The sequence below is a fragment of the Paramisgurnus dabryanus genome, chromosome 9 (genome assembly GCF_030506205.2).
Source record: "Paramisgurnus dabryanus chromosome 9, PD_genome_1.1, whole genome shotgun sequence".
NCBI classification, from domain to species: Eukaryota; Metazoa; Chordata; class Actinopteri; order Cypriniformes; family Cobitidae; genus Paramisgurnus; species Paramisgurnus dabryanus.
This window is the reverse complement of record NC_133345.1, coordinates 190001-207962: the sequence shown is the minus strand read 5'-3', so window position 1 is coordinate 207962 and position 17962 is coordinate 190001. Positions and strand designations below refer to the sequence as shown.

At 48.1% G+C, this 17962-nt stretch overlaps 21 non-coding genes and 6 pseudogenes across 21 annotated transcripts; all 27 read left to right on the top strand.

Annotated features, from left to right (window-relative positions):
• The first annotated feature begins 5650 nt into the window (after positions 1 to 5650).
• Positions 5651 to 5769, top strand: LOC135759955 (5S ribosomal RNA). Its single transcript, XR_010537223.1, has one exon. It is a non-coding gene; the product is annotated as a 5S ribosomal RNA (ribosomal RNA).
• Positions 5770 to 5890: 121 nt separating this feature from the next.
• LOC135759845 (5S ribosomal RNA) lies at positions 5891 to 6009 on the top strand. The gene has a single exon (XR_010537116.1). It is a non-coding gene; the product is annotated as a 5S ribosomal RNA (ribosomal RNA).
• Positions 6010 to 6134: 125 nt separating this feature from the next.
• On the top strand, positions 6135 to 6253 carry LOC135759812 (5S ribosomal RNA). Its single transcript, XR_010537086.1, has one exon. It is a non-coding gene; the product is annotated as a 5S ribosomal RNA (ribosomal RNA).
• Positions 6254 to 6378: 125 nt separating this feature from the next.
• LOC135759859 (5S ribosomal RNA) lies at positions 6379 to 6497 on the top strand. The gene has a single exon (XR_010537130.1). It is a non-coding gene; the product is annotated as a 5S ribosomal RNA (ribosomal RNA).
• Positions 6498 to 6622: 125 nt separating this feature from the next.
• Positions 6623 to 6746, top strand: LOC135759463 (5S ribosomal RNA; annotated as a pseudogene).
• Positions 6747 to 6871: 125 nt separating this feature from the next.
• On the top strand, positions 6872 to 6990 carry LOC135759612 (5S ribosomal RNA). Its single transcript, XR_010536890.1, has one exon. It is a non-coding gene; the product is annotated as a 5S ribosomal RNA (ribosomal RNA).
• A 125-nt stretch (positions 6991 to 7115) lies between these two features.
• Positions 7116 to 7234, top strand: LOC135759890 (5S ribosomal RNA). The gene has a single exon (XR_010537160.1). It is a non-coding gene; the product is annotated as a 5S ribosomal RNA (ribosomal RNA).
• A 120-nt stretch (positions 7235 to 7354) lies between these two features.
• Positions 7355 to 7473, top strand: LOC135759359 (5S ribosomal RNA; annotated as a pseudogene).
• A 121-nt stretch (positions 7474 to 7594) lies between these two features.
• LOC135759611 (5S ribosomal RNA) lies at positions 7595 to 7713 on the top strand. Its single transcript, XR_010536889.1, has one exon. It is a non-coding gene; the product is annotated as a 5S ribosomal RNA (ribosomal RNA).
• Positions 7714 to 7838: 125 nt separating this feature from the next.
• Positions 7839 to 7957, top strand: LOC135759269 (5S ribosomal RNA; annotated as a pseudogene).
• A 125-nt stretch (positions 7958 to 8082) lies between these two features.
• On the top strand, positions 8083 to 8201 carry LOC135759824 (5S ribosomal RNA). Its single transcript, XR_010537096.1, has one exon. It is a non-coding gene; the product is annotated as a 5S ribosomal RNA (ribosomal RNA).
• Positions 8202 to 8325: 124 nt separating this feature from the next.
• On the top strand, positions 8326 to 8444 carry LOC135759610 (5S ribosomal RNA). Its single transcript, XR_010536888.1, has one exon. It is a non-coding gene; the product is annotated as a 5S ribosomal RNA (ribosomal RNA).
• A 126-nt stretch (positions 8445 to 8570) lies between these two features.
• LOC135759786 (5S ribosomal RNA) lies at positions 8571 to 8689 on the top strand. Its single transcript, XR_010537060.1, has one exon. It is a non-coding gene; the product is annotated as a 5S ribosomal RNA (ribosomal RNA).
• Positions 8690 to 8809: 120 nt separating this feature from the next.
• On the top strand, positions 8810 to 8928 carry LOC135759159 (5S ribosomal RNA). The gene has a single exon (XR_010536714.1). It is a non-coding gene; the product is annotated as a 5S ribosomal RNA (ribosomal RNA).
• Positions 8929 to 9049: 121 nt separating this feature from the next.
• LOC135759609 (5S ribosomal RNA) lies at positions 9050 to 9168 on the top strand. The gene has a single exon (XR_010536887.1). It is a non-coding gene; the product is annotated as a 5S ribosomal RNA (ribosomal RNA).
• Positions 9169 to 9293: 125 nt separating this feature from the next.
• On the top strand, positions 9294 to 9417 carry LOC135759462 (5S ribosomal RNA; annotated as a pseudogene).
• Positions 9418 to 9542: 125 nt separating this feature from the next.
• On the top strand, positions 9543 to 9661 carry LOC135759607 (5S ribosomal RNA). The gene has a single exon (XR_010536885.1). It is a non-coding gene; the product is annotated as a 5S ribosomal RNA (ribosomal RNA).
• A 125-nt stretch (positions 9662 to 9786) lies between these two features.
• On the top strand, positions 9787 to 9905 carry LOC135759250 (5S ribosomal RNA; annotated as a pseudogene).
• A 121-nt stretch (positions 9906 to 10026) lies between these two features.
• LOC135759606 (5S ribosomal RNA) lies at positions 10027 to 10145 on the top strand. Its single transcript, XR_010536884.1, has one exon. It is a non-coding gene; the product is annotated as a 5S ribosomal RNA (ribosomal RNA).
• A 125-nt stretch (positions 10146 to 10270) lies between these two features.
• Positions 10271 to 10389, top strand: LOC135759268 (5S ribosomal RNA; annotated as a pseudogene).
• A 125-nt stretch (positions 10390 to 10514) lies between these two features.
• On the top strand, positions 10515 to 10633 carry LOC135759823 (5S ribosomal RNA). The gene has a single exon (XR_010537095.1). It is a non-coding gene; the product is annotated as a 5S ribosomal RNA (ribosomal RNA).
• A 124-nt stretch (positions 10634 to 10757) lies between these two features.
• Positions 10758 to 10876, top strand: LOC135759605 (5S ribosomal RNA). Its single transcript, XR_010536883.1, has one exon. It is a non-coding gene; the product is annotated as a 5S ribosomal RNA (ribosomal RNA).
• A 126-nt stretch (positions 10877 to 11002) lies between these two features.
• LOC135759785 (5S ribosomal RNA) lies at positions 11003 to 11121 on the top strand. Its single transcript, XR_010537059.1, has one exon. It is a non-coding gene; the product is annotated as a 5S ribosomal RNA (ribosomal RNA).
• Positions 11122 to 11241: 120 nt separating this feature from the next.
• LOC135759157 (5S ribosomal RNA) lies at positions 11242 to 11360 on the top strand. The gene has a single exon (XR_010536713.1). It is a non-coding gene; the product is annotated as a 5S ribosomal RNA (ribosomal RNA).
• A 121-nt stretch (positions 11361 to 11481) lies between these two features.
• LOC135759604 (5S ribosomal RNA) lies at positions 11482 to 11600 on the top strand. Its single transcript, XR_010536882.1, has one exon. It is a non-coding gene; the product is annotated as a 5S ribosomal RNA (ribosomal RNA).
• A 125-nt stretch (positions 11601 to 11725) lies between these two features.
• LOC135759603 (5S ribosomal RNA) lies at positions 11726 to 11844 on the top strand. Its single transcript, XR_010536881.1, has one exon. It is a non-coding gene; the product is annotated as a 5S ribosomal RNA (ribosomal RNA).
• A 125-nt stretch (positions 11845 to 11969) lies between these two features.
• Positions 11970 to 12088, top strand: LOC135759858 (5S ribosomal RNA). Its single transcript, XR_010537129.1, has one exon. It is a non-coding gene; the product is annotated as a 5S ribosomal RNA (ribosomal RNA).
• The last annotated feature ends 5874 nt before the right edge of the window (positions 12089 to 17962 follow it).

Genomic DNA, 17962 nt, shown 5'->3' with positions numbered 1-17962 from the left:
AAGCGGGCCTGACAGGGCGGCCCTCCCTCCTGGAAGTCTGGTTCCTCCAGGGCACACGTACCTACCTCCATAGCCCGGAGAGGTGACTCCGAGGTGGGCCTGACAGGGTGGCCCTCCCTCCTGGAAGTCAGGTTCCTCCAGGGCACACGTCCCTACCTCCGTAGCCCAGAGAGGTGACTCGAAAGCGGGCCTGACAGGGCGGCCCTCTCTCCTGGAAGTCAGGTTCCTCCAGGGCACACGGCCCTACCTCCGTAGCCCAGAGAGGTGACTCCGAGGCGGGCCTGACAGGGCGGCCCTCCCTCCTGGAAGTCAGGTTCCTCCAGGGCACACGTCCCTACCTCCGTAGCCCAGAGAGGTGACTTGAAAGCGGGCCTGACAGGGCGGCCCTCTCTCCTGGAAGTCTGGTTCCTCCAGGGCACCCGTCCCTACCTCCGTAGCCCAGAGAGGTGACTCGAAAGCGGGCCTGACAGGGCGGCCCTCCCTCCTGGAAGTCTGGTTCCTCCAGGGCACACGTCCCTACCTCCGTAGCCTAGAGAGGTGACTCGAAAGCGGGCCTGACAGGGCGGCCCTCCCTCCTGGAAGTCTGGTTCCTCCAGGGCACCCGTCCCTACCTCCGTAGCCCAGAGAGGTGACTCGAAAGCGGGCCTGACAGGGCGGCCCTCCCTCCTGGAAGTCTGGTTCCTCCAGGGCACACGTCCCTACCTCCGTAGCCCAGAGAGGTGACTCGAAAGCGGGCCTGACAGGGCGGCCCTCCCTCCTGGAAGTCTGGTTCCTCCAGGGCACCCGTCCCTACCTCCGTAGCCCAGAGAGGTGACTCGAAAGCGGGCCTGACAGGGCGGCCCTCTCTCCTGGAAGTCTGGTTCCTCCAGGGCACCCGTCCCTACCTCCGTAGCCCAGAGAGGTGACTCGAAAGCGGGCCTGACAGGGCGGCCCTCCCTCCTGGAAGTCTGGTTCCTCCAGGGCACACGTCCCTACCTCCGTAGCCCAGAGAGGTGACTCGAAAGCGGGCCTGACAGGGCGGCCCTCCCTCCTGGAAGTCTGGTTCCTCCAGGGCACCCGTCCCTACCTCCGTAGCCCAGAGAGGTGACTCGAAAGCGGGCCTGACAGGGCCGCCCTCCCTCCTGGAAGTCTGGTTCCTCCAGGGCACACGTCCCTACCTCCGTAGCCCAGAGAGGTGACTCGAAAGCGGGCCTGACAGGGCGGCCCTCCCTCCTGGAAGTCTGGTTCCTCCAGGGCACCCGTCCCTACCTCCGTAGCCCAGAGAGGTGACTCGAAAGCGGGCCTGACAGGGCGGCCCTCCCTCCTGGAAGTCTGGTTCCTCCAGGGCACCCGTCCCTACCTCCGTAGCCCAGAGAGGTGACTCGAAAGCGGGCCTGACAGGGCGGCCCTCCCTCCTGGAAGTCTGGTTCCTCCAGGGCACCCGTCCCTACCTCCGTAGCCCAGAGAGGTGACTCGAAAGCGGGCCTGACAGGGCGGCCCTCTCTCCTGGAAGTCTGGTTCCTCCAGGGCACCCGTCCCTACCTCCGTAGCCCAGAGAGGTGACTCGAAAGCGGGCCTGACAGGGCGGCCCTCCCTCCTGGAAGTCTGGTTCCTCCAGGGCACACGTCCCTACCTCCGTAGCCCAGAGAGGTGACTCGAAAGCGGGCCTGACAGGGCGGCCCTCTCTCCTGGAAGTCTGGTTCCTCCAGGGCACCCGTCCCTACCTCCGTAGCCCAGAGAGGTGACTCGAAAGCGGGCCTGACAGGGCGGCCCTCCCTCCTGGAAGTCTGGTTCCTCCAGGGCACCCGTCCCTACCTCCGTAGCCCAGAGAGGTGACTCGAAAGCGGGCCTGACAGGGCGGCCCTCTCTCCTGGAAGTCTGGTTCCTCCAGGGCACCCGTCCCTACCTCCGTAGCCCAGAGAGGTGACTCGAAAGCGGGCCTGACAGGGCGGCCCTCCCTCCTGGAAGTCTGGTTCCTCCAGGGCACCCGTCCCTACCTCCGTAGCCCAGAGAGGTGACTCGAAAGCGGGCCTGACAGGGCGGCCCTCCCTCCTGGAAGTCTGGTTCCTCCAGGGCACCCGTCCCTACCTCCGTAGCCCAGAGAGGTGACTCGAAAGCGGGCCTGACAGGGCGGCCCTCCCTCCTGGAAGTCAGGTTCCTCCAAGGCACACGGCCCTACCTCCGTAGCCCAGAGAGGTGACTCCGAGGCGGGCCTGACAGGGCGGCCCTCTCTCCTGGAAGTCTGGTTCCTCCAGGGCACCCGTCCCTACCTCCGTAGCCCAGAGAGGTGACTCGAAAGCGGGCCTGACAGGGCGGCCCTCCCTCCTGGAAGTCTGGTTCCTCCAGGGCACCCGTCCCTACCTCCGTAGCCCAGAGAGGTGACTCGAAAGCGGGCCTGACAGGGCGGCCCTCCCTCCTGGAAGTCTGGTTCCTCCAGGGCACACGTCCCTACCTCCGTAGCCCAGAGAGGTGACTCGAAAGCGGGCCTGACAGGGCGGCCCTCCCTCCTGGAAGTCTGTTTCCTCCAGGGCACCCGTCCCTACCTCCGTAGCCCAGAGAGGTGACTCGAAAGCGGGCCTGACAGGGCGGCCCTCCCTCCTGGAAGTCTGGTTCCTCCAGGGCACACGTCCCTACCTCCGTAGCCCAGAGAGGTGACTCGAAAGCGGGCCTGACAGGGCGGCCCTCCCTCCTGGAAGTCCGGTTCCTCCAGGGCACCCGATCCTACCTCCAGAGCCCAAAGTGGTGACTCGAAAGCGGACGCGGGGGGTGTACGTGGCGCACCCCCAGGCCGAAGAGAGGTCTCGTGAGCGGACGCGAGGGTGTACGACAGAAGGCCTGGAAGAAGCAAAAGCGGGTGACTCGTGCACTTCCAGAAGAGGCAAAAGCGGGTGACTCGTGCACTTCCAGCAGGCCTAAAAGAGGTCTCGTGTCATGTACCATCCCTTTCGACGCTCCGGCACGCCCCCAGACATGCCCCCGTTATTTGTCCATTTGCCTGTTATTTGTGCGGGATGACCCCCTGACCCCACCTGACCCCAACCCCCCGACCCCCCCCCCATGACACAGACCCACTATTTGTCCATTTGCCCATTATTTGTGCGGGATGACCCCCTGACCCCTCCTGACCACCCCCCGACCCCCCCCATGACACGGACCCACTATTTGTCCATTTGCCCGTTAGTTGCGCGGGTTGACCAACTGACCCCACCGGACTGCACCCCCGACCCCCCCCATGACACAGACCCACTATTTGTACATTTGCAGACTACTTTTTTGGGAAACGGTCCAAACCCCAAACGGACGTCACGGACCCGGCTTACGTCCCCTCACGCGCCCTGTAGCGCAGAGTTCGACGCAAAAATGTCGTTCCTGTCCGTTTTTGCTCAATTTGGACCCTAGCTCTACCAAACCACACCTACCCCCTTCTCCTCCATTGGCTGTAAGCTTGCCAGTCGTCCGTTTTGAGATCCGGCCCATCTCGGGGTCCTGGGGACGTAGTGACACGAACCAGGCACGAAAAATAACATTGCTTTAATGGAGACGTGTCAGTGCCGTCACGCGGCCCCGTAAGGGTGCGCGGCTTCGAAACGCACGTGGTATCCCATTGCCGACTGCCCAGCTGAGGAATCCGGTGGCCTGCCCCCCGAGAACCTTTCTTGACCCTACTTGCCAACCCTAGCCCTAGGCGTTTTGCGATCGCACCGGGAGGCACAGCGAGGGCGCTGGGGGCAGGGCGTACCCCGAATGCGCGCGTGCTTCGGAGACGTCGTGCGCGGGCCCTCTGCTGGACCGCACGCCGAATTTCGGGCACCTAGTCCTTTTCCCGGCCTCGCGGGAGCACTGACAGTTTCCCGCTAAAACTGCGGGTTCGCGGACGGTGTCCGATCGGGTCGAAATTCGGCACCCGCGTGCTTGGGGGCCCCGCCGTACGGGCCCCCGAAGCGCAGACCCCTGGGACCTTCAGAAAAAAAAATAGCGAAACGGAGCTCGAATGGCAAACAACATGGTGTGGTGGTCTAGTCCATCAAGAGGATCATGATGAGTGATTTTGAGAACATTTGGACAACCTTGTCTTATTTTGGAGCTACGTTCTCCAGATTCGGATATGTTGATCGGGGGCCCCCCAGAGGTCATATGACACCGCGCGGGGTCACGAGGAGCGCGTCCACAAACCCATTACGGAAAATAACATTGGTTTAATGGAAAAGTGTCGCGACCCACGCGCGGTCCCCGAACGTCGCGCGGCCCCGATACGCCCGTCGTAACATCCCACAGGGGGCTCGGCTGGGGACTCCGAAGCACGCGGCGGAGAGCTTATCGCGAGCCGAGTTACGAACCCTAAAACTGGGATTTCGCGGCGCTCCTGTGCGCACGCGGTGCGGCGTTGGCGCGTGGGTTTCGGATATGTCGGGCCAGAGGCGTCCGGCAGACCGCGTGCCGAATTTGGCGAGCTTACGACTTTTCCCGTCCTCGTGGGAGACCCGACAGTTTCCCGCATTTCAGCACGCGGGTTCGTGTCGGCTTCCGATCGGGCCGAAACTCGGCACGCGCGCACTCCGGGGTCCCAAACAACGGAACCCGGAAGCGCAGACTCGAGCGACGTTCGGAAGAAAAGCTGTAGGGCCGTATCTTGCGCGGCGGTTGCCCTTTGCGGTGGGTTTACGCGGTCGCGAAGACTCCGATTCGACCGGGACTCGCGCGGGTCTGTTAGTCCGGACGTCCTCTCCGCGGAACGCCGAGCGTCGCGACCGAGACCCCTTCGCGACTCGACCTGCCTGCCCTAGTTTTAAGGTTTTCGGCAGGGCGTAGCGCGCGCGCCTTACGCCGTCGGCGCGCGGGTTCCGGATATGTCGCGCTAGAGCTCTCCGGCAGCCCGCGCACCGATTTCGGCGACCTTTCGACTTTTCCCAGCTTAGCGGGAGACCTGACAGTTTCCCGCTACCGGCCGTGGGTTTGTGCCGGAGTCGGATCGGGTCAAAAATCGGCACGCTCTATGTCGGAGTTCTCCCGAGACGGACCCCCGAAGCGCGGGCCGCTGCGGCGTTCCTGAAAAAATATATTCAAAAAAAGCAACGCAAAAGCAAGGCCTGAGGCCTATGGGAATTATAATGGGGGAATTTGATGTTTTCGGACGGTTGCCAAATTTTTTCTTTCGCGCCACAACACCCGTCTTCGGATATGTCGTAGAGGGGAACTCTGTGAGCCAGGGGCCCGAATTTGGGGCACCTAGGCCCTTCCGGGGCCCTTCAGTGAGGCTGCGAAAATCCTCATTTTTTCAAGGTTTTTGTATTGGACGTGAAAATTTGTCACCAGGAAACAAGTTTTCTAGGCGTTTCAGACGACGCTGATTCACCTGGTAAAATTTCTGTGAGAAGGATTTTTGAGTTTGGACTTTTTGAGTGAAAAAGGGTGAAAAAAAGCTTAATTTGCGGCTTTATTGCTCGGCCCCGGAAGGTCGTAGAGACTCGAGCGAGGGTTCGATGTATAGGCCCGGACAAGACCTTTACAAAGAGCTCAAGGTCGTGGGTGTGGCCCATTCAGGGGCGGAGCTAGGGGCATTTAAATATCAGAAAAGTGTGAAAAAGGCAAAAGTTTAGGGCTTTATTGCTCGGCCCAGGAAGGTCGTAGAGACTCGGATGAGGGTTCGTTGGAAAGCCCCCGACGAGACCTTTCTTACGGCCACACCACCCTGAGCACGCCCGCTCTCGTCTGATCTCGGAAGCCAAGCAGGGTCGGGCCTGGTTAGTACTTGGATGGGAGACCGCCTGGGAATACCTGGTGCTGTAAGCATTTAATTAATTAATTATTTATGTCATTTTTTCCCATGAATGCGATCTTTCTGTAAGCGTTCACTGATGTCATGGCGTTGCCACATAAGTCTTGAAGTGTCTATCGAAGCGAGTCAGCACTCGCTTACGGCCACACCACCCTGAGCACGCCCGCTCTCGTCTGATCTCGGAAGCCAAGCAGGGTCGGGCCTGGTTAGTACTTGGATGGGAGACCGTCTGGGAATACCAGGTGCTGTAAGCATTTAATTAATTAATAATTTTTTTATGTCATTTTTTCCCATGAATGCGTCCTTTCTGTAAGCGTTCTCCCATGGCATGGCGTTGCCACATAAGTTTTGAAGTGTCTCTCGAATCAAGTCCGCACTCGCTTACGGCCAGACCACCCTGAGCACGCCCGCTCTCGTCTGATCTCGGAAGCCAAGCAGGGTCGGGCCTGGTTAGTACTTGGATGGGAGACCGCCTGGGAATACCAGGTGCTGTAAGCATTTAATTAATTAATTATTTTTTTATGTCATTTTTTCCCATGAATGCGTCCTTTCTGTAACCATTTACCGATGTCATTGCGTTGCCACATTAGCCTTGAAGTGTCTCTCGAATCGAGTCAGCACTCGTTTACGGCCACACCACCCTGAGCACGCCCGCTCTCGTCTGATCTCGGAAGCCAAGCAGGGTCGGGCCTGGTTAGTACTTGGATGGGAGACCGCCTGGGAATACCAGGTGCTGTAAGCATTTAATTAATTAAATATTTATTTATGTCATATTTTCCCATGAATGCGTCCTTTCTGTAAGCGTTCTCCCATGGCATGGCGTTGCCACATTAGTTTTGAAGTGTCTCTCGAATCGAGTCTGCACTCGCTTACGGCCACACCACCCTGAGCACGCCCGCTCTCGTCTGATCTCGGAAGCCAAGCAGGGTCGGGTCGGGCCTGGTTAGTACTTGGATGGGAGACCGCCTGGGAATACCAGGTGCTGTAAGCATTTAATTAATTAATTATTTTTTTATGTCATTTTTTCCCATGAATGCGATCTTTCTGTAAGCGTTCACTGATGTCATGGCGTTGCAACATAAGTCTTGAAGTGTCTATCGAAGCGAGTCAGGACTCGCTTACGGCCACACCACCCTGAGCACGCCCGCTCTCGTCTGATCTCGGAAGCCAAGCAGGGTCGGGCCTGGTTAGTACTTGGATGGGAGACCGCCTGGGAATACCAGGTGCTGTAAGCATTTAATTAATTAATTATTTTTTTATGTCAATTTTTCCCATGAATGCGTCCTTTCTGTAACCATTTACCGATGTCATTGCGTTGCCACATTAGCCTTGAAGTGTCTCTCGAATCGAGTCAGCACTTGTTTACGGCCACACCACCCTGAGCACGCCCGCTCTCGTCTGATCTCGGAAGCCAAGCAGGGTCGGGCCTGGTTAGTACTTGGATGGGAGACCGCCTGGGAATACCTGGTGCTGTAAGCATTTAATTAATTAATTATTTATGTCATTTTTCCCATGAATGCGTCCTTTCTGTAAGCATTCTCCCATGGCATGGCGTTGCCACATTAGTTTTGAAGTGTCTCTCGAATCGAGTCAGCACTCGCTTACGGCCACACCACCCTGAGCAAGCCCGCTCTCGTCTGATCTCGGAAGCCAAGCAGGGTCGGGCCTGGTTAGTACTTGGATGGGAGACCGCCTGGGAATACCAGGTTCTGTAAGCATTTAATTAATTAATTATTTATGTCATTTTTTCCCATGAATGCGATCTTTCTGTAAGCGTTCACTGATGTCATGGCGTTGCCACATAAGTCTTGAAGTGTCTATCGAAGCGAGTCAGCACTCGCTTACGGCCACACCACCCTGAGCACGCCCGCTCTCGTCTGATCTCGGAAGCCAAGCAGGGTCGGGCCTGGTTAGTACTTGGATGGGAGACCGCCTGGGAATACCAGGTGCTGTAAGCATTTAATTAATTAATAATTTTTTTATGTCATTTTTTCCCATGAATGCGTCCTTTCTGTAAGCGTTCTCCCATGGCATGGCGTTGCCACATTAGTTTTGAAGTGTTTCTCGAATCAAGTCCGCACTCGCTTACGGCCACACCACCCTGAGCACGCCCGCTCTCGTCTGATCTCGGAAGCCAAGCAGGGTCGGGCCTGGTTAGAACTTGGATGGGAGACCGCCTGGGAATACCAGGTGCTGTAAGCATTTAATTAATTAAATATTTATTTATGTCATATTTTCCCATGAATGCGTCCTTTCTGTAAGCGTTCTCCCATGGCATGGCGTTGCCACATTAGTTTTGAAGTGTCTCTCGAATCGAGTCTGCAATCGCTTACGGCCACACCACCCTGAGCACGCCCGCTCTCGTCTGATCTCGGAAGCCAAGCAGGGTCGGGCCTGGTTAGTACTTTGATGGGAGACCGCCTGGGAATACCAGGTGCTGTAAGCATTTAATTAATTAATTATTTTTTATGTCATTTTTTCCCATGAATGCGATCTTTCTGTAAGCGTTCACTGATGTCATGGCGTTGCCACATAAGTCTTGAAGTGTCTATCGAAGCGAGTCAGCACTCGCTTACGGCCACACCACCCTGAGCACGCCCGCTCTCGTCTGATCTCGGAAGCCAAGCAGGGTCGGGCCTGGTTAGTACTTGGATGGGAGACCGCCTGGGAATACCAGGTGCTGTAAGCATTTAATTAATTAATTATTTTTTTAATGTCATTTTTTCCCATGAATGCGTCCTTTCTGTAAACATTTACCGATGTCATTGCGTTGCCACATTAGCCTTGAAGTGTCTCTCGTATAGAGTCAGCACTCGTTTACGGCCACACCACCCTGAGCACGCCCGCTCTCGTCTGATCTCGGAAGCCAAGCAGGGTCGGGCCTGGTTAGTACTTGGATGGGAGACCGCCTGGGAATACCTGGTGCTGTAAGCCTTTAATTAATTAATTATTTATGTCATTTTTCCCATGAATGCGTCCTTTCTGTAAGCATTCTCCCATGGCATGGCGTTGCCACATTAGTTTTGAAGTGTCTCTCGAATCGAGTCAGCACTCGCTTACGGCCACACCACCCTGAGCACGCCCGCTCTCGTCTGATCTCGGAAGCCAAGCAGGGTCGGGCCTGGTTAGTACTTGGATGGGAGACCGCCTGGGAATACCAGGTTCTGTAAGCATTTAATTAATTAATTATTTATGTCATTTTTTCCCATGAATGCGATCTTTCTGTAAGCGTTCACTGATGTCATGGCGTTGCCACATAAGTCTTGAAGTGTCTATCGAAGCGAGTCAGCACTCGCTTACGGCCACACCACCCTGAGCACGCCCGCTCTCGTCTGATCTCGGAAGCCAAGCAGGGTCGGGCCTGGTTAGTACTTGGATGGGAGACCGCCTGGGAATACCAGGTGCTGTAAGCATTTAATTAATTAAATATTTATTTATGTCATATTTTCCCATGAATGCGTCCTTTCTGTAAGCGTTCTCCCATGGCATGGCGTTGCCACATTAGTTTTGAAGTGTCTCTCGAATCGAGTCTGCACTCGCTTACGGCCACACCACCCTGAGCACGCCCGCTCTCGTCTGATCTCGGAAGCCAAGCAGGGTCGGGTCGGGCCTGGTTAGTACTTGGATGGGAGACCGCCTGGGAATACCAGGTGCTGTAAGCATTTAATTAATTAATTATTTTTTTATGTCATTTTTTCCCATGAATGCGATCTTTCTGTAAGCGTTCACTGATGTCATGGCGTTGCAACATAAGTCTTGAAGTGTCTATCGAAGCGAGTCAGGACTCGCTTACGGCCACACCACCCTGAGCACGCCCGCTCTCGTCTGATCTCGGAAGCCAAGCAGGGTCGGGCCTGGTTAGTACTTGGATGGGAGACCGCCTGGGAATACCAGGTGCTGTAAGCATTTAATTAATTAATTATTTTTTTATGTCATTTTTTCCCATGAATGCGTCCTTTCTGTAACCATTTACCGATGTCATTGCGTTGCCACATTAGCCTTGAAGTGTCTCTCGAATCGAGTCAGCACTCGTTTACGGCCACACCACCCTGAGCACGCCCGCTCTCGTCTGATCTCGGAAGCCAAGCAGGGTCGGGCCTGGTTAGTACTTGGATGGGAGACCGCCTGGGAATACCAGGTTCTGTAAGCATTTAATTAATTAATTATTTATGTCATTTTTTCCCATGAATGCGATCTTTCTGTAAGCGTTCACTGATGTCATGGCGTTGCCACATAAGTCTTGAAGTGTCTATCGAAGCGAGTCAGCACTCGCTTACGGCCACACCACCCTGAGCACGCCCGCTCTCGTCTGATCTCGGAAGCCAAGCAGGGTCGGGCCTGGTTAGTACTTGGATGGGAGACCGCCTGGGAATACCAGGTGCTGTAAGCATTTAATTAATTAATAATTTTTTTATGTCATTTTTTCCCATGAATGCGTCCTTTCTGTAAGCGTTCTCCCATGGCATGGCGTTGCCACATTAGTTTTGAAGTGTTTCTCGAATCAAGTCCGCACTCGCTTACGGCCACACCACCCTGAGCACGCCCGCTCTCGTCTGATCTCGGAAGCCAAGCAGGGTCGGGCCTGGTTAGAACTTGGATGGGAGACCGCCTGGGAATACCAGGTGCTGTAAGCATTTAATTAATTAAATATTAATTTATGTCATATTTTCCCATGAATGCGTCCTTTCTGTAAGCGTTCTCCCATGGCATGGCGTTGCCACATTAGTTTTGAAGTGTCTCTCGAATCGAGTCTGCAATCGCTTACGGCCACACCACCCTGAGCACGCCCGCTCTCGTCTGATCTCGGAAGCCAAGCAGGGTCGGGCCTGGTTAGTACTTTGATGGGAGACCGCCTGGGAATACCAGGTGCTGTAAGCATTTAATTAATTAATTATTTTTTATGTCATTTTTTCCCATGAATGCGATCTTTCTGTAAGCGTTCACTGATGTCATGGCGTTGCCACATAAGTCTTGAAGTGTCTATCGAAGCGAGTCAGCACTCGCTTACGGCCACACCACCCTGAGCACGCCCGCTCTCGTCTGATCTCGGAAGCCAAGCAGGGTCGGGCCTGGTTAGTACTTGGATGGGAGACCGCCTGGGAATACCAGGTGCTGTAAGCATTTAATTAATTATTTATTTTTTTAATGTCATTTTTTCCCATGAATGCGTCCTTTCTGTAAACATTTACCGATGTCATTGCGTTGCCACATTAGCCTTAAAGTGTCTCTCGTATAGAGTCAGCACTCGTTTACGGCCACACCACCCTGAGCACGCCCGCTCTCGTCTGATCTCGGAAGCCAAGCAGGGTCGGGCCTGGTTAGTACTTGGATGGGAGACCGCCTGGGAATACCTGGTGCTGTAAGCCTTTAATTAATTAATTATTTATGTCATTTTTCCCATGAATGCGTCCTTTCTGTAAGCATTCTCCCATGGCATGGCGTTGCCACATTAGTTTTGAAGTGTCTCTCGAATCGAGTCAGCACTCGCTTACGGCCACACCACCCTGAGCACGCCCGCTCTCGTCTGATCTCGGAAGCCAAGCAGGGTCGGGCCTGGTTAGTACTTGGATGGGAGACCGCCTGGGAATACCAGGTTCTGTAAGCATTTAATTAATTAATTATTTATGTCATTTTTTCCCATGAATGCGATCTTTCTGTAAGCGTTCACTGATGTCATGGCGTTGCCACATAAGTCTTGAAGTGTCTATCGAAGCGAGTCAGCACTCGCTTACGGCCACACCACCCTGAGCACGCCCGCTCTCGTCTGATCTCGGAAGCCAAGCAGGGTCGGGCCTGGTTAGTACTTGGATGGGAGACCGCCTGGGAATACCAGGTGCTGTAAGCATTTAATTAATTAATAATTTTTTTATGTCATTTTTTCCCATGAATGCGTCCTTTCTGTAAGCGTTCTCCCATGGCATGGCGTTGCCACATTAGTTTTGAAGTGTCTCTCGAATCAAGTCCGCACTCGCTTACGGCCACACCACCCTGAGCACGCCCGCTCTCGTCTGATCTCGGAAGCCAAGCAGGGTCGGGCCTGGTTAGTACTTGGATGGGAGACCGCCTGGGAATACCAGGTGCTGTAAGCATTTAATTAATTAATTATTTTTTTATGTCATTTTTTCCCATGAATGCGATCTTTCTGTAAGCGTTCACTGATGTCATTGCGTTGCCACATAAGTCTTGAAGTGTCTATCGAAGCGAGTCAGCACTCGTTTACGGCCACACCACCCTGAGCACGCCCGCTCTCGTCTGATCTCGGAAGCCAAGCAGGGTCGGGCCTGGTTAGTACTTGGATGGGAGACCGCCTGGGAATACCAGGTGCTGTAAGCATTTAATTAATTAATTATTTTTTTATGTAATTTTTTCCCATGAATGCGTCCTTTCTGTAACCATTTACCGATGTCATTGCGTTGCCACATTAGCCTTGAAGTGTCTCTCGAATCGAGTCAGCACTCGTTTACGGCCACACCACCCTGAGGGCGCTATTGAGCAATCAGGAAGTGAGTTGGCTGCAGTAGAGAGAGGAAGGCTCTCTCATTGTTTATGTTTGTTAGTGTTTGTAGTTTTTTTTTATATCGATTGAGTTTTGTTTGTTAGTGATTTTTTTGTTTTGTTTAAACCACCTAACAGCAGCTTTTGGCTGGCTGGAGGGTGGTTAAATCGTGATTTTTCGTGGTTTTGTTTGTTTGTTTTTGTTTTTCGTGTTTGTTTTTCATTTGAAATGGACGGACCTACGGCTAATGACCTGGAAATGGCGGCGGGGAAACGGAACGGCAATGACACTGGACCTGAACATCGACCACGAGCTGGAAACCAAAAGGATTCAGGTGTTAGGAATTTTGAGCAAAGGAAATACATGAAGGAAGCAACAGTGATTGTAAATGTGGACAATGCTAATGGAGTAAAGGCGGAGGATATAATTAAAGTGATAGCAGAGAAAATTGGAGAAGGAAACGTTCTGGCAGTAAGACCAAGACAAAATAAGGAATATGAACTGACCCTGGAGAAGGAGGAAATGTGTGATGAGTTAATGGATGGACTAATGATAAAAGGAACAAACTGTGAGGTGAGGAGATTACAAATCAGAGAATATGTCGTTTCCTTCATGCATTTGCCTGTTTACCTGGAGGATAACGAAATTTTAGAAAAATTGCAAGGTTGGGGCGTTTTGCCAATATCAAAAATTAAAAGAAGGCTGTATCCGGGCACTGGAATCGAGGACGGGACAAGGTTTGCGAGAGTGAGGTTCCCCAAGGAAGTGGTTTCACTCCCATACAGCACGAAGCTGGAAACAGCGGAAGGGCCGCAATATTTTAGGGTGATGCACAGCCATCAGGTGAAAACCTGTCGGCTGTGCATGAGCCCAGACCATCTAATGAAAGATTGCCCTGATTTTAAGTGCTACAAATGTGAGGAGAGGGGACATTTCGCAAGGGACTGTAACACTGTTAAGTGCCCGGACTGCCAAGACTATTTAAATAAATGTGAGTGTTGGATGGATGGAGGAGAAGGAGGATCACAAAAACAGGTGGACAGTCAAATGCATGAAGGGAACGATGGAGAAGAAAATGAAAATGAAGAACAACAACACACTGATGGAGCAAATGAAATGGAAAAGGGAATAACCATAGAGGAACAGACAACAGAGGACATAGAAGTGGAAAATGAGAAGGACAATTCACAAGGAGATGATGGTACATGGACACCAATTGAAATTTCTGCAAGTTTTACAAGTCTTTTAGATACGATGGACAAAGAAGGACAAAATGAGATAGTAGAGAGCAGCGGGATTGACAATAAAGAAATGGAAGAAGCAGCAGTATTGGAGAAAAGCAGAGACGGAAGAGCACAAACAAGAAGAAGAGCATTAAAGGTAACACCAAATGTACAGTTTGCTAGGAAAAAAGTGATGAAAAAAGGACAAAAGAAATGTGTAAATAGGTATGAAGTTTTAAAGGGCCTGGAGGAGATGAAGTGAGACAATGGTTTTTAAGTATTTAATTTTTCTTTTAATGGTTTTAAGTTGTGTGACTTTTAATGCAAGAGGACTGCTGGACGTGAGAAAATTTGAAAAAGTAATTGAAAGATGTAAACATGAAGATATCATTGCACTACAAGAAACGAACTGGAAAGAGAATGTGATGAAGGATTTTCAAAGGAGATGGGCTGGAGGAATTTTATATAACAATGGTAATGGAAGATTTGGAAGAGGAGTTGCTTTTTTAATGAAAGAGGAGGTTTTTAAAAGAAGCAAAATTGTATATAAAGACAATATAGGAAAATGTATGATTGTAGAGACAAAATATGACGAAAAGGAAATGGTTATAGTAAATGTACATGCACCAACAGAAGAGAAGGAAAAAAAAGATTTTTTTTATGTTTTAAGAGGTTTTTTAAAGAAATATAAAGAAATTGTAATGATGGGGGATTTTAATACAGTTTTTAGTAAACAAGATATGGCAGAGGGAATGGTTTTTAAAAGTGATGCGGGGAGAAAAGAATTAAAGTTTTTAATGGAAGAAAATAAAATGATTGATGTATGGAGAGAAAGGAACGAAACAAAAAAAGAGTTTTCAAGACGACAAATAGTGGGACAGTTTGTGTGCAAAACAAGAATTGATTTTATTTTATGTAATAGGAATGTGGAAAATTTTATTGAAAAGATTAAGTATGAAGAAACAAGTTTAAGTGATCATAAGTTCTTATTTTTTAAAATTGATTGGGACAAAATACAAAGAGGGCCAGGGGTATGGGTTTTAAATACAGAGATTCTTAAAAATAAAGATTATGTTTCAGAAATCAAACAAATTATAGAAAGAGAAAAGGAAAGTAAAATGTATGAAGAGAGTAAGACAATATGGTGGGAAAACGTAAAGTTTTTAATAAAAAAATTCTCAATTAAATACTGTAGCCTAATACAAAAATGTAAGAGTTATAAGAAAAAAGAAATGAAAACAGACTTAGAAAAAGAACTAGCTAAAGAAAACAAAGACATACAAAAGATAAGAGAAATTGAGGAAAGATTAAAGGAAATAGAGGAAAAAGAATATGAAGGAGCAAGATTAAGAAGTAAAGCAAAATATATGGTGGAGGGTGAGAAATGTACAAAGTTTTATTTTGACCTAGAGAAAAAGAAAGGAAAAGCAGAGATTGTAAAGGAGATAAGAGGGAAAAATGGGGAAATCGTACAAGGAAATGAAAATATTCTAAAAGAAATAAAGGCCTTTTATGAGGACCTTTTCAGTACTCAAGGTGAAGAGGAGAAAGAAAAAAAAACAATTATTAAATCTAATAAAAGCAAAATTAAGTAAAGAAGACAAAGATGTATGTGACCATGATTTCAGAGAAGAAGAGATTGAACAAGCAATAGATCAACTAAACAGAAAGAAGAGTCCGGGAATAGATGGTTTGGGGAGTGAATTTTACAAATGTTTTAAAGGGGTTTTAACAAAGATTTTAAAGGAGGTTTTTAAGGAAATTTTTGAAAAAGAGGAAGTAAATGAAAGGATGAGAATAGGTTTGATGAAAATTATATATAAAAGGAAAGGGGAGAGGGTAGACTTAAAGAACTATAGACCAATTTCAATGTTGAACACAGATTTTAAAATTATAGCAAAGGTTTTAGCAAATAGACTGAAGGAAGTGATGCCAACTATAATAAAAACAAATCAAGCATATGCAGTCAAAGGAAGAGACATAGCTGACATAACAATGAGTATAAGGGACATGATATGGTACATAAAACAAGAAAATAAGGATGGGTACATAATCAGTTTAGATTTTGAAAAAGCTTTTGATAGGGTGGAACATGGTTTTTTATTTGATGTTTTAAAGAGTTTTGGTTTTGGGAAGAATTTTATCAAATGGATTAAAATCTTATACAAGGGGGCTTTGACAAAAATTAAATGCAATGGGTTTTTAACTGAATGTTTTAAAATTACGAGATCAATACGGCAAGGTTGTCCACTCTCGGCACTGTTATATTCACTTGTATCAGAACCACTGGGATTAGCTATAAAGGAAAATACAAAAATAACAGGAATTGAGATTGAAGGAATTATGTCTGAAGGGAAAGTTTTTCAGTATGCAGATGACACAACAATAATTGTAAATAGGAAAGAAAGTGTACAAGAGGCCATGAATGTTGTCAAGAAATTTTGTAAAGCATCAGGAGGTAAAGTTAATGAGGATAAAACAGTGTACATGAGGTTTGGCAAAGCTGTGCCTTTAAATGATTATTTTAATTTTAAAGAGGTAGAAGAAATGAAAATTTTAGGACTTTTATTGGGGAAAAATGAGAAAAAAACCAGAGATGAAATGTGGGAACAACTGATATCAGGAATAGAAAGAAAAATAAACTTTTGGAAATTAAGAACTTTAAGCTTGAAGGGGAAGGTTTTAACTTTGAATGTTTTAATGGTTTCTAAATTGTGGTATGTTTTATACTTATCTGAAATGCCAATATGGATAGAAAAGAGGTTGAAGAAATGTTTTCTTGATTTTATTTGGAACGGCAAACCGCCAAGAATAGCTTACAACACGATTTTAGGGGATATAGAAAAAGGCGGTCTAGGATTAATGGATGTAGAACAAAGGAAAAACAGTCTAAGAGTAAAAGCAGTTAAAAAGTATTTACAAGAAGAAAACAAGGCAGAATGGAAGAAAACAATGAAATATGTTTTAAACAGATGTGAAAATTTTAACATGGAGGATGGAATTTTATGGATGAAAACGAAAAATTGGATGACAGAGAGAATACCTGGATTTTATAGAGAATTGCTTAGTGCTTGGGGGAAGTTTTTAACAAATATTGAACATGACCCACGAGGAAGAGAAAACATTTTAAATCAACCTCTGTTCTTGAACAACAAGGTTTTAAAACAAGACAAAGTCATTTATTTTAAGAAATGGATGGAAGTGGGAATAACTAAAGTAAAAGATGTAATGTATGAAGTGAAAGAAGGTTTCTTACCTGTACAATGTGTGTATGATGCAATGGATGAGGCAAAAGAGGAATACAGCAAACAAGAAATTATAAACAAGTATGAAGTAATTAAACAAGCTATACCCAAAGAGTGGATTAAAAGAATAGAAAATATGGAAAAGGAAAAAGAACAGAAAGACATTCAAGTGATTTTGGATGAAAAAGTATACACTCTCAAAGAATGCAGTATTAAGATGTTTTATTGCTTTTTCAGAGACAGTGTTTTTAAAGAACCTATTGTAAATCGCTTCTGGCTACATAAATTTGTGAATTTAAAACAGGAAGATATATGGAGAAACATGAGGGGAAGATGTGTAGAAACAAGACTGGAGTCCTTGGAGTACACAATAAGACATAAAGTGGTATTTACTGATGTGATTTTAAACAAAATAGGAATGGAACAAAGTGCGATGTGTAAAGTATGTCACGAAAGAGAAGAAGGAATTGTACATTTGTTTTTGAACTGCAAAGAATTGGACTCTTTTTTAAACAAATGTAAGGACATAATCAAAGAATTGGACGAACAATGGAATGAGAATGAAATGGAATGGAATAGATTGGTGATGTTTGGTTGGAAAAGGAAAAGTCAAAACATGAAATTTATTAATTTATGTGTAATGTTAATGAAAAGTGCAATATGGGAACGACGAACTGCAGCAAAAAAAGAAAAAATTGTAATTGATGTATGGACTGTTTTTAAAAGAAAAACTGAAATGTACATGGAAAGATTGTATGCCTATTTTAAACATGAGAATATGTTAGAAGCTTTTTACAATGTTTTTACGCCCAAGGTTTGCAGTATTTTAGAGGGTTTAAAGTGGAGATTGCCAGATGTTACGGGACACATTTTTACATAATTTTAAAGGTTTTCTTTCTCATTGTTCTTTTATGTAACTATTTAACTTCATGGTAGTGTATATTTGATGTTTTTTTGTGTAAAACAAATGGTTTTGTATGAAATGCTTTGTAATTGTTAGAAAAATTATTCAATAAAAAAAAAAAAAAAAAAAAAAGCACGCCCGCTCTCGTCTGATCTCGGAAGCCAAGCAGGGTCGGGCCTGGTTAGTACTTGGATGGGAGACCGCCTGGGAATACCTGGTGCTGTAAGCATTTAATTAATTAATTATTTATGTCATTTTTCCCATGAATGCGTCCTTTCTGTAAGCATTCTCCCATGGCATGGCGTTGCCACATTAGTTTTGAAGTGTCTCTCGAATCGA